The sequence below is a fragment of the Emydura macquarii genome, unplaced genomic scaffold (genome assembly GCF_026122565.2).
Source record: "Emydura macquarii macquarii isolate MOO-44397 ecotype Brisbane River unplaced genomic scaffold, CSIRO-AGI_Emac_v2 contig_3080, whole genome shotgun sequence".
In the NCBI taxonomy this organism is placed as follows: Eukaryota; Metazoa; Chordata; order Testudines; family Chelidae; genus Emydura; species Emydura macquarii.
In genome coordinates this window covers 5,280,148-5,292,898 of record NW_027133217.1, presented here as the reverse complement: position 1 = coordinate 5,292,898, position 12,751 = coordinate 5,280,148, and the positions used below count along the sequence as shown (strand labels likewise).

The 12,751-nt window shown below is 47.1% G+C and overlaps 2 protein-coding genes across 2 annotated transcripts in view; one reads left to right on the top strand and one right to left on the bottom strand.

Moving 5' to 3' along the window:
• Positions 1-12,751, bottom strand: part of TMIE (transmembrane inner ear) — a 57,472-nt gene that overhangs the window by 42,629 nt on the left and 2,092 nt on the right. The gene's annotated exons all lie outside the window — the stretch shown is intronic.
• Positions 10,827-12,751, top strand: part of ALS2CL (ALS2 C-terminal like) — a 67,763-nt gene continuing 65,838 nt past the window's right edge. Inside the window, 1 exon segment of the mRNA XM_067530428.1 lies at positions 10,827-10,847. The gene's annotated coding sequence lies outside the window, so the exon portion shown is untranslated.

Here is a 12,751-nt window from a genome sequence, read left to right as displayed (position 1 = left end):
ATAAAAGACCATATCACCTGTGGGTGAAAACTTTTCACGAAGCTCTATATCTGACCTCTCAGTCCTCATCCTCAGAGGAAGCCTCTGCACAACATTTTCAGAAGATGAGCCTGGGAGCTTAAATTAATACATTTGCTAAGCACTAAAAATCATGGACTGAACAGAGAGACTGGATTTATGGCTTACCACAACAATCTATATCTCACTAACTGCCCCTCCCCAGCTTTTTGTCCCTCCTGCCCTCCCTATGACTAGAGAGATGTTAATGGGCCACTTCACCTTGAATGGTCCCTTGAAAAATGTATTAGCTACTTATCCTAAACTAGGGGTGCTAAACCTATGGCCCGCGGGCCGTACTCAGCCTCCCAGAGCATTTCATAAGGCCCGTGGCCTGCATTAACACAATATACTAACAGCTGATTCATTAACGTTTTATGTTGTCATGTTTACACCATTTTAATTTACACAAGTGTGTAAACAGACGATACTGGACATCAAAACAACCTAACTAAATACATATGAAACAAGCTGAACTTCAAATCTAAATCAATACAGGTGATTTTAAATCTTATTAAAATATGTAGGATCTGTTTGGCCCACACAAGGTTGCACTTAGGTGTATGTGGCCCTCCTATGTAATAAGGTTGGGCACCACGGTACTAAACAACCTGTTCCACTTTGTTGTTAGCTGTGACACTGAGTTCATTTCCCAGACCGAAGAAGAGCTCTGGGTAAGCTTGAAAACTTGTCTTTTACCAACTGAAGTTGGTTCAGTAAAGATATTACCTCACCCATCTTGTCTGACTTAGGGTTGGTCTACACTAGGAAATTAGGTTGGCGTAACTACATGGCTCTAAGGCATGAAAAATTCATACCCCTGAGAGACGGAGCTATACCGACCTACCCCCGCAGTGTAGGAGATGCTAGGGTGACAGAAGAATCCTCCATTGACCTACCTACCTCCTCTTGGCAAGGTGGATTGTCTACACCGACAGGAAAATCCCTCCCGTCAGCATAGATCATGTCTTCACTGAAGCATGGTGCAGTGTTTTAAGTGTAGACAAGCCCTCAGAAATCAATAGGGGGTTAGGAGTCAAGAAATTATTAAAAAGGCCAGTAGAGATTAACAACAAAAAAAACCATAGAGGTCTTACAGTGCGCTAGAAGTTATTCTCCCCCTAGAATTCAGGTGATGTAGGTTCAAGTCTCAGCTCTACCATTGATTCCCTGTGAAGCTTGGGGAAAATCAGCTGGTGTCTCTGTGCCTCAGTTTCCCAGCTGTGAAAAGAAGACAATAGCACTTCCTTACCTCACAGGTGTGCTGAGATAGTAAATGCTAGCGCCGGGTGGGAAATGGTTTTCTCCTCCTGTGAAAATTTTCAGGATTTTGAACATTTTTCCTATCTTGAATTGGGACAAAAATCCCATGGTTTCAGCATGTGACCCACTGGGGAGTGTGTATGATGGGCCCCCTTGGTGTGCCCAATCCACAGAGGTTATGAGTCTCTTTCTGCACCAGTCAGGGAGCCTTCGTTCAAGCTGTAGCAACTCAGGTCTTTTTTAAGATCTAGAGGTCCCTGGTTCAGTCTCTGATGTGTCAAAACAAGAGGGTGGCTGTCACAAAAGCAAACACTCCCCAGTGGGTCACATGCTGAAACCATGGGATTTTTTTATGCTGGCCAGCCTGCAGCAGCTGAGACGGAATTTAAGAAACTGCTGCAGACAAAGTTCCTGGGAAATAATCAGCAAGCACTTCAGGCCAGACTGCATGGCCTACTTGTTAGGGGCACTCCCGTATGCACCTGTAAAATTAAGGGCCAGTCCCGTCTTTGCTATAGAGCATCTCTGTGACCTTTGACATGTCACTTGATCTCTTGTTTTCCATTTTTATTTTCTTTAACATTTCCTGGCAATTTCTCAGTGTTTACCACAAAAATTTAAAAATCAGGTGAAAATTAGTGCAAACAATTACACTGACAGTTTTCTGGATCAATATTGGGTTTAATGTTTGGGTGTGGGAGGGCAGAAAAGAAGCAACAAGCAGAGAAAAGAACATTGAAAATAAAAGCAGCTTCATGCTATCATTTATTTCATGAATTGTACTTCAACAGTGCCTACGAAAATGCATACGCCCGCGCGTGTACATCTTCCATTGCATTGCCTTACTTTAGAATCATAGAATCATAGAATATTAGAGTTGGAAGGGACCTCAGGAGGTCATCTAGTCCACCCCCCTGCTCAGAGCAGGACTAACCTCAGCTATATCATCCCAGCCAGGGCTTTGTCAAGCCGCAGCTTAAAAACCTCTAAGGATGGAGATTCCACCACCTCCCTAGGTAACCCATTCTAGTGCTTCACCACCCTACTAGTGAAAAACTTTTTCCTAATATCCAACCTAGACCTCCCCCACCGCAACTTGAGACCATTGCTCCTTGTTCTGTCATCTGCCACCAACGAGAACAGCCTAGCCCCATCCTCCCAGGAACCCCCTTTCAGGTAGTTTAAAGGCTGCTATCAAATCCCCCCTCATTCTTCTATTTTGCAGACTAAACAAGCCCAGTTTCCTTAGCCTCTCCTCATAAGTCCTGTGCTCCAGCCCCCTAATCATTTTTGTTGCCCTCCGCTGGACTCTCTCCAACTTGTCTACATCTTGTTTGTAGTGGGGGGCCCAAAACTGGACACAATACTCTAAATGGGGCCTTACCAATGCCGAATAGAGGGGAATAATCACTTCCCGCGACCAGCTGGCAATGCTTCTGCTAATGCAGCCCAATATGCTATTAGCCTTCTTGACAACCAGGGCACACTGCTGACTCATATCCAGATTTTTATCCACTGTTACCCCCAGGTCCTTTTCTGCAGAACTGCTGCCTAACTTGTCGGTCCCCAGTCTGTAGCTGTGCATGGGATTCTTCCTTCCTAAGTGGAGGACTCTGCACTTTTCTTTGTTGAACCTCATTAGATTTCTTTTGGCCCAATCCTCCAGTTTGTTTAGGTCACTCTGTATCCTATCCCTACCTTCCAGGGTATCTACCACTCCCCCCAGCTTAGTGTCATCCGCAAACTTGCTGAGGGTGCAATCTACCCCATCTTCCAGATCATTAATGAAGATGTTGAACAAAACTGGCCCCAAGACTGACCCATGGGGAACTCCGCTTGTGACCGGTTGCCAGCTAGACATGGAGCCATTGATCACTACTCGTTGAGCCCTATGCTCTAGCCAGTTCTCTATCCATTTTATAGTCCATTCATCCAACCCATACTTCTTTAACTTGCTGATAAGAATACTGTGAGAGACCGTATCAAAAGCTTTGCTAAAGTCAAGGTATATCACATCCACCGCCTTCCCTACATCCATAGTGCCAGTCATCTCATCATAGAAAGCAATCAGGTTGGTCAGGCATGACTTTCCCTTGGTGAATCCATGCTGATTGTTCCTGATCACCTTCCTCTCTTCCAAGTGCCTTAAAATGGATTCTTTAAGGACCTGCTCCATGATTTTTCCAGGGATTGAAGTGAGGCTGACCGATCTGTAGTTCCCTGGATCCTCTTTCCTCTCTTTTTTGAAGATGGGCACTATATTTGCTTTTTTCCAGTCCAAGCCTGGCATTTACACTCAGACTAACTTATTATTAACATAAATGCCTCCACCCAATGTAATGGATTGGAGTTTCCTAATGTAATCAGTATTTTTGTGTACTCGAGTGGTCCAAAATTTGCAGGGAAATCAATAAATGCCAAGTAATAGCTTTGGTGAAACCCAAGAATTTCTCTGCAAAAATCCGTAAAAACTGGAAACAAAGAACCTTATCTATTCTGTGCCTCAGTTCCCTGGCTGTTAACTGGGGAAGGTGCTCACCCTGCCACACAAAAGAGCTGGGAGGGTAAAAGCCGTTAACATTTGTCAGGTTCTCAGATACCATAGTATAATCCTTACCTACTGGGTGTAATGCTCTGTCCCTATCTGGTGGTGAGGAGGTCACCTAGCGGTTGGTGAGTCTACTACAGCCCTGGCTAACAAAAGTGGGCCTTTTAGCTCAGACCACAGAGGCTCGTGCATTCAAATCCAGAACTCCTGGGTTCAATTCCAGCTAACCAGACACTTGGGGCATTGGCATTATAATACTAAGCACAGAGGTCTATAGACAGGCATCAAAGTTTGCGGATGATACGTAGCTGGGGGGGTTACCAGTGCTTTGGAAAACAGGATTAGATTTCAAAATGATCTTGACAAAGTGGAGAAAGGGCCTGAAATGAATAGGATGAAATTCAATAAGGACACATGCAAAGTACTACACTTCGGAAGGAATAATCAGGTGCACACATACAAAATGGGAAAGGACTGCCTAGGAAGGTGTACTGCAGAAAGGGATCTAGGGGTTGTAGAGGATCACAAACTAAATATGAGTCACCAGGGTGATACTGTTGCAAGAAAAGCAAACATCATTCTGGGATGGATTAGCAGGAGTGTTGTAAGCAAGACCTGAGAACTAATTCTTGCACTCTACTCAGCAGTGATTAAGGGCTCAAATGGAGTATTGTGCCCAGTTCTGGGAAAGATGTGGACAAATTGGTGACAAAAACGATGAAAGGTCTAGAAACCATGACCTATGAGGAAAGATTGAAAGAAACCTGAGTTTGTTTAGTCTGGAGAAGAGAAGACTGAGGGGGGACATGGGAACAATCTTCAAATACGTCAAAGGTGGTTATAAAAAGGATGATGGTAAACTGTTCTCCTTACCCTGTGAGGCCAGGCCAAGTAGTAATGGGTTTAAATTGCAGCAAGAGAGAGTTAGATTAGCCATTAGGGAAAACTTCCTAACTGCTGTGGTAGTTAAGCCCTGGAACAAATAACCGAGGGAAGTTGTGGAATCTCCATCACTGGTGGTTTTTAAGAATAAGTTAGACAAACACTTGTCAGGGATGGTCTAGTCGAGATAACACTTAGTCCTGCCTCAGCGCATGGGACTGGACTAGATGACCTCTCAAGGTCCCTTCAAGGCCTATTTTTCTATGATTGTATGATCATCAAAGGGGCCTGAAGGAGTTGGCCATCAAACGCTCTGGGATTTGAGTTCCTCATTCCCTTAAGCTTCTTATCTGATGATCTCAATGCACTGTATGGGCATCACATCACCCCATTGGGTAAGTAGGAATTATTCCAACTCAAAATGGAGAAACTGAGGCACAGAGCAGAAGTTTTTGAGATCACAGAGTGGATCAACATCTCGTATGGGAACAGAACCCAGATATCCTGATTCCTAGGCCCCTCCCGTAACCACTAAACGATACGGTGTGCAAAACGTCACAGCCCCAGCATATGCTGAGGGCATTATTTCCATGTGTAAGAAAAAAGATTCCCAGTAACCATATTACATTTAAACAATACGTAGGGTATGTCTACACAGCAAAATCAAAATTCCAAAAAACGGTGGCAGCGCGTCTCAGAGCCCAGGTCAACTGACTCAGGCTTGCATGGCACGTGTTACCTGGCTAAAAAATAGCAGGGTAGACATTCAGGCTGGGGGCTGCAGCCCAAGACCTGAGACCCTCTCCTGTGCTGGGTTGCAGAGTCCATGCTCCAGCTCAAGTCCAAACATCTATGCTGCTATTTTTAGCCCCGTAGGGCGAGCCTCGTGAGCCTGAGTCAGTTGACCTGGGCCCTCAGACTCGATATCGTGGTTTTGTTTTGGGGTTTTTTTTTTTGCTATGTGGACATACTCTGACGGTCCAGTTCTGTGCTGCACCTCTAAGGGGTGCAGCAGGGAAGGTGATGTCCAAGGGGGCAGAGCAACGGCTCAGGGGCTGCTTTAGGATAATAAGTGAGAGCAGTGTCTGGCTGCTGTAACGTTCAACAGCCTCTTTCAGGCTGAAGTATAAACCAGAATCCCCATAGCATCTTGTGTTATGGGCCTCCCCTAATCCACCTCCTTCCCTCCCTCTATGCATTGTCCTGGAGGGGCAGGGAGGGGGAAAACATAGTGACCTTACAGTACCGCAGCCCCTTCCTGACTCCTATAAACTGCAGGGGTTGGGGGACAGAATCTAACCTTCAGGATCTGGAGTGGAACCTCAATTAGAATCTAACAATCTGGACTCTAAAGTGCTTACCAGACCTGAGAGCATTAAATCATTTACGAGCAGTTCACATTTTAGGTCAGAACTCTTTGACGCAGCTCCTTTTAAGTAAAAATACCCAAACAAAACACCCTTGTTAATTTCTGATTCATCTGAAACAGAGAAAAGCTGAGTGGTGGGGAAGGGGGAGATCATATTCTCCCACATGGAAAAGGAGATAGCTGGGAGGGACAGAAGCTATTTGCAGCATTGCACAATGTAGAGGAAAGAAAACTTAAAAGACACCACTCATCATCATTAAAGTGTCCCCTGCAATTTGCCCTGGGGGGGAAGGGGTGATGTTTTGCCTTCAAGGCCACCTGCTTTGGAGAACAAACAACATTTATTACTAATTGCATCTGATTAAGCATATCTAAAGGTCACAGGCTGTTCTGCGAGACTGGGTTTTAAACACACATGCACACACACTGCTGGGTTGCGGGCCTGTAAGGAACCCCAAGTGAGCCGACTCCTGCAGAGACCGTTGAGTCTCTGTAATGCTACAGGGGATCCAGCAGCCTGGGGTGATTGGAGGATGAGGTACAAAGCTTTCAGTGACCTCATGGTGCAGCCCCCAAAATGGCCAAGGAGACGAAAGACAAGAGAGAACAGCGTTCTTCCCACACAGCCCCCTAAGCTGTCCTCCACCTCCTTCTGTATGTGGAACCCCCTCGTCAATATGTGTTCTGTGTCTGTCTCTGTGCCCAGTCCACAGAGGATACGAGTCTGGTACAGCCCCAGATCTTTAGCACGAGTGGAGGGCTCTGGTAGACTCTCATCATGCTTAGTCTGACTCAAAGATGGGTGAGGAACATAGAAATGGAAGGGACCTCCTGGGTCACTGAGTCCGGTGCCTGCTATCCCAGGCAGCCCGGTCATATCATCCTGTTCATAAACTTACTGTGAGCATACTGGTTGTTTGGAATCGGGGAAGGCGATTTCTCCAGATCTACCGATCTCTCAGTACAAATCTATTTTAAACCCAGGCTTGCGTCCACACCACACTCTGGAACCGGAGCACTGTCTGAGATTGGAGAGCATCTGGCGTCCAAACCCCGCTCCAGAGCCAAAATGTACAAATATTACCTTGCATCTATGTAGCTACTTCCCCCTTGCTGTCTTCCCAGCTGGCCAATATACTGTGAGAATTTTGCACTAGCACCAGAAGCCCCCGACTAAGATCAGGGCCCCACTGTGCCAGGTGCTGTACATACATATAGTGAGAGATAGTCCCTGCCCCAAAGACCTCACAACCTAAACAGACAAGGCAGACAAAGAATGCAAGAAAAGAAGCCTTATTATGCCTAGTTTGCAGGTGAGGAAACTGAGGCACAGAGAGACCAATGACTTGCCCAAGATCACAAAGGAATACCAGGATTTGAGCAACGCCAGAATTTGAACCTAGAACTTCAGCTGGTGTTTTTATCACAAAGCCTTCCTCCCTCCCAGTCCAGAGCCAAATCATTTCGATCATCTAAAATCCAGACTTTCAGGCTGCGGCCTCAGCTCTAATTTTAAAAAATCCAAAGGAGAAAACTACATTGATAGGCTCACGTGGTTAAGGTGTAACCCCCTCACTGTTCTCTGCTACTCTCCAGCTTGCTAGTGATTCTACATTACTAGCTTTAATGGGGTGAGCTCCAATGAGAGAAATGAGTGCTCTAACGAGAGAAATCTCCATCCTTAGAGGTTTTTAAGGTGCAGCTTGACAAAGCCCTGGCTGGGATGGTTTAGCTGGGGTTCTGAGCAGGGGGTTGGACTAGATACCTCCTGAGGTCCCTTCCAACCCTCATCTTCTTTGGTTCTATGCTAACCTGAAAGAGAGCTGAGCATCAAGACCTGAAGGGCTCGATACGTCACAGCATCAGGATCAGAAGCTGCGAGGGTCATGTGGAACCTTAGCTCATTGGACCTTGCTCCCATTAAAGACCTGTAATACGACTGTAAAACAGCTGAGACTATCTAGCCAATCAGATGACCTCTCATTTAACTGACCATAAAATGAAATGAAACGGTATCACACTAGGATGCAACATGACCTCCACTGCCCCCTGGAAAGGAGAGTTGCTGCAGATGAAGTCACGTGTTGTGCAGGGATCCTTACTCCCCATGTTATTGTGTTGATAACAATCTGCAGCTTGCTACGTGCCAGACCTCTAGTCTAGACGACAGCTAGCATAAGAAGGCCAAAGTACGGCAAACTGCTGAAGTACAGGGGAGCTTCGTCCATGAAGGTTACAAGGGATGCCAAAAGATCTCTGGCACCTTAATATAATGGACCTCCACGGGAACACGCCACCCATTAAAGTTACAAACAATGTCCAGAGAGCTCCTGACTCTCAATATATACAGCCAAGAGTAACGTGCATTTACTGCTCAGCACACATCAGACTGGCCAAGCAGAGCTCACGCTGGTCTATCAAGCTATGGCGATTTGAACAAGGCAGGTTTGGGGAGCATCAGTGACATCTGAAAGTGTCTCCTTATCTCACCCAGCCAAGAGTCCTCAGATTGCTGCACCCTTTCTTCCAAGACTCATCAGGTTTGCTTCACATCACCGGGACGGCGCTTCTCTTCTAAGAGGCAGAAAAAGAGGGCTCTCTTCATTCCCAAATCCATGCTGCTCATGCATTAATTACGCTGCGTGCCGGTGGGCCGCAAGAGGCAGAAGTCTTTTGTGCCAGTAGGACCCAGATTCATGGCCAAGGGGTCACGAACCGCTTTCAAGGAGTCCATTTATGGCTTCAGGGGAAGGGAACCTTGTTTTTTTGTTGTAACGAGGGGTCACAGTCCGGAAAAGCTGAAGAAGTCCTGCTTTAGGATAGCTTCATGGGGTGTCATTTCCTGGTAGAGACTTCTCTTTGCCCTCTAGGCCACTCCAAATGCCTTATCCAGACAGAGTGAAACAGCAAAGGGAGGCCCGGATCCATGAAGGAGTCTAGGCCTTGAAACACTGAGCATTCATGACATCTCATTTTTAGGCGCCTAGAAAAATCAGTAGAACAACACTGAGCTCCACAAAGCCTGAGGGAGGCACCTAGGCTCCCTACGTGAGGAACGGGGAGAGGTAGGTGCCTCAGACTGGGATCCTCAGAAGCCAGCTCGTTAGGTGGGGAGTTGTCGAAGGCAGCCAATGGAAGCTTCTGGTGAAAGGGTTTGGTGCCTAACCCAGGCTGCAGGGAGGCGTCTAGTTCCGCTTGCAATCTACAGCCGGGAACCGCTCTCCTGGATTCAGGTGACGTAGGCCCCTAAGCCGCTTCTTACCAAAATGAGTTAGGCACCTGCCTCATGCCACACAAAAGAGCTGGGGAAAGATGGGCAAAGAAAGAAGAGCAGCTCTCCTGCATGACTGTGAGCCTGGTGGTTAGGCGAGCTAATTAGGATCTTGGAGCCCTTGGTTCAAGGGTTTTGCTTCAGATTTCACGCTCCAAATCCGATATGTGCATGATGGAGACAAAATATTGCAGAAAAACTGCAGCTCAGCAGATTGCAACCTGTCCAGAACAAATGCATAGCAAAGGAGCTCCTGTTGTATCTTTGTTTGTTTGTAAACCAGTGCCCGGTTAATTTAATGCCATGCAGGCTTTAGAAAAACCAGTGAAGTCCATGTGTATCAGCAGACATGCAACTACATGCTTACTTTTCAAAGCTCTATAGCACTTTACACGCACAATTTGGGAGAGGACAAGACAGCTATATGGCTACTGTGATATAACAAGGACAGAGGGCAGCAGGAGAGTACATCTATTTGCAAACAAGGCCCTGCCCACTGCTAAAGGCCCCTCCCCCAGGGAGTCCCTGTCTCTTGAGTGAGTGTGCTGGGCGTTAGGGTATTCTCAGGTGGGGCTCTCTCAGTCTTCCCTGTTGAAGGCAGGCCACTTTAATTAAATACTAATTGGGTCAGAAACAGCATGAGACTCACTCTGTAGTTCAGGGGGTCAGTGCCCTGTGCTACAAGGCAGGAGATCCCAGTTCAAATCTCTTCTCCTTCCCCTCTGAGGAAGGTGGGCAAAGGAATGTCTATCTTTCCCTGCTTTGGGCTGGGATGGGCAGCAGTGTGCATTTGCAGAGGCAGAAGCTTAGGCCGTTGGGGACCTTTGCCAGGAAAAATGTAGGTGCTGAGTAAGTTTAAGCTTCTGCAGGATTAGGCGGCAGCTGAGCAGGGGTTTCTCTGGATTGCAACAGTGCCTAAAACTGAGATGTAGGTGCCTAAATCCTTTCATGGATCTGGCCATAAGAGCCTCATAAATAAAAAGTAAAGGGAAGGGTAGAATTCAACTCTGGGTGTGTATTTGAAGTTGCAAGTGCTCACACCAAGAATGCTATAAGGCTTCTCACAACAACCTAACATAGATGCTTAAGTAGGGGGTTGAATTGACTAAATCATGCACTGAATGCTAAACACCTGCTGAATCGTCTAGCCCTCTGCTGAGACTCAGACACCACCACCCAATCCAAATCATTTTAAGGAGGTCTTTCTTGCTGCTTCCTTCCATTAGGATTGAGTTAAACCTGCTGTTGAAATGCTCCAAGTCAAGCATTGGTTTGATAGCACAGCTCCAAACTCTGCCCTAAAATGGTGGGCAGCATCAACAAAAGGGAGAAGAGGAAGGGTAGGTGTTTTTTTTAAAGCCATTGCCTGTTTTCATCTTCCCTGCTTTGCCTCTTCAATGTGTAATCACTCAGGCCGAGAGCGAGACGGACGGGTGTTAGCAGAAGAAAAAGTCCAGGTAAAAAAGAAGACGAGGGTGGAAAAAGCCCTGGGATGAGACTGAAAAGGTGAATGTGCAAATCAGGGGCGCAACAGCAGGTAAAATGGGTGTGATCAGTGAAACCCAGGCTGATAAATGAGGCTCTCGAGTAGGCCGAGTTTGTAGCAGTAAGAGGGTCTGGTGAGGATAGAGGCGTATCTGTGCTTATCTGAAACAAAGCTTCAAGGTTCCCCTGTCCCAGTAATCGCTGTAATCTTTTCAAAGCCTATCCGTGGGTGGTCCTAAAACTCACAGGGCTGACTCCCTGTCCTGCTATGTGTGCAGACTAACTCCATTGATCTCAGTGCTGATAGCTGAGAGGCGACTCAGACCCCTGAAGTGGTTTTAAGAAGTGAGGTCAGGCCTGCCTCGGCCCAGGGCTGAGCATGAGGTCTCTGCAGTGGTCTCAGCCTCTTTTGGTAAGAGCCCTAGCAGGCAAAGCCCCATGGCATGACTGTTACCGTCTTGCCCTTTGTAAGTTGCGTCCGTTTCTTGGGGTTCCCAGCTGATCTCCACTGGGACTGCACCAGTGCCTGCTGGTGATGAAGAAAAGATGCAACCCGACTGACCGGCCATAGCTGCTCAAGCTGTTTGAAATGGGTGCAGTGTAATGAAAGTTGTCTCACGGTAGCTGCAGTGGTGCCTGTCTCAGCTGTAAGAGAATATCTCTGTGATGCTGACAGTCCTTTACTTCCTTGATGCTGGATCACTGTCTCAGGTGGTGGAAGATGGCCCTTCTATACAGCTGAGGTGTCTCTCTGTACCCCGTTCTAGTATCTGAGTGTGTCACACCCATTCATGTATTTATCCTCCCAAAACCCCTGGGGGGCAGGGCAGTGTTATTATCCCCATGTAACAAAGGGGGAACTGTGGCACAGAGAGGCTAAGTGACTTGCCCAAGGCACAGGGAGTTAACAGAAGCATAGGGACTTGAACTCTGGTCGCCTAAGCCCTAGGAAGGCTCACTAGCTACTGGACCATCCTTCTGCTTTTCTTCCATAAGGGGCTTTCTTGAGCACAGTGAAATGTTTTGATGCTTAATCCTTTTAATCTTTCCTGTGTTCATTAGAACAGCCTGGCTTAGCACCAGTTAAAGGTGCATGGTCTCTGCTTTTGGCATCTCTCTATTGCACCGTTAAGGCCCAGTGAGTCACTTAGCGGTCGCAGTGCTGTTGAGCAGCCTGTAACGAAGAAGCCTTTATAAACGGGAGATGGAGACGAAGGCCCATCTTTCAAAAGCTTGGATGCTTTGCCTTCTGGGCCCCCGACGTGGGGGGATGGTGCCAGGTTTTTAAGAATCCCGCACCCACAACAGAGGTTGCGCTTTCAGAAGAGTTCTGTTCCTCTCCAGGCACTGGCAGTGGCCTGATTTCCCACAGGGCTCAGCCAGTCGGTTGCTGAGGCCTCGGGACATCTGGCCGCACGCGTTGCCATGAGAAGAGCTGGCTGGAGCATGACGATTCAGGCTTGGGGCAAATTGCAAGGTTTCAAAACTTGTCTCGGTTCCACGCTGAAACGAAGACAAAACCTTTCGGAATCAGAGTAGTCGGCTTTTCAGATTGGAGATGTTTGGCTTTCAGTTTGGGTGTCCGGGTGGGGAAGCGACCCGAGAAGAAAAACTTCCCTTTGGAATTGATGTGTCTGTGTGAAACAAGCTCAGCTTTGAGTATTGAGCACTCTGGAGAGTCCGACCCTCATGGCCTGATGATCAGAAGGGGCTGATCATCTGTTGTTTCCGTTGTCTCCAATGTAGGCTGCAGGAGCAATAGCCCTAGGCATGTCCAGTGTGACACATGAAGCTAGTGGACCCATTTGAATACACTGGTCTAAGTGACTTGACCAAGGGCACATACTGAGTCAGTAGCAAAGCTCCAGTCACAGCC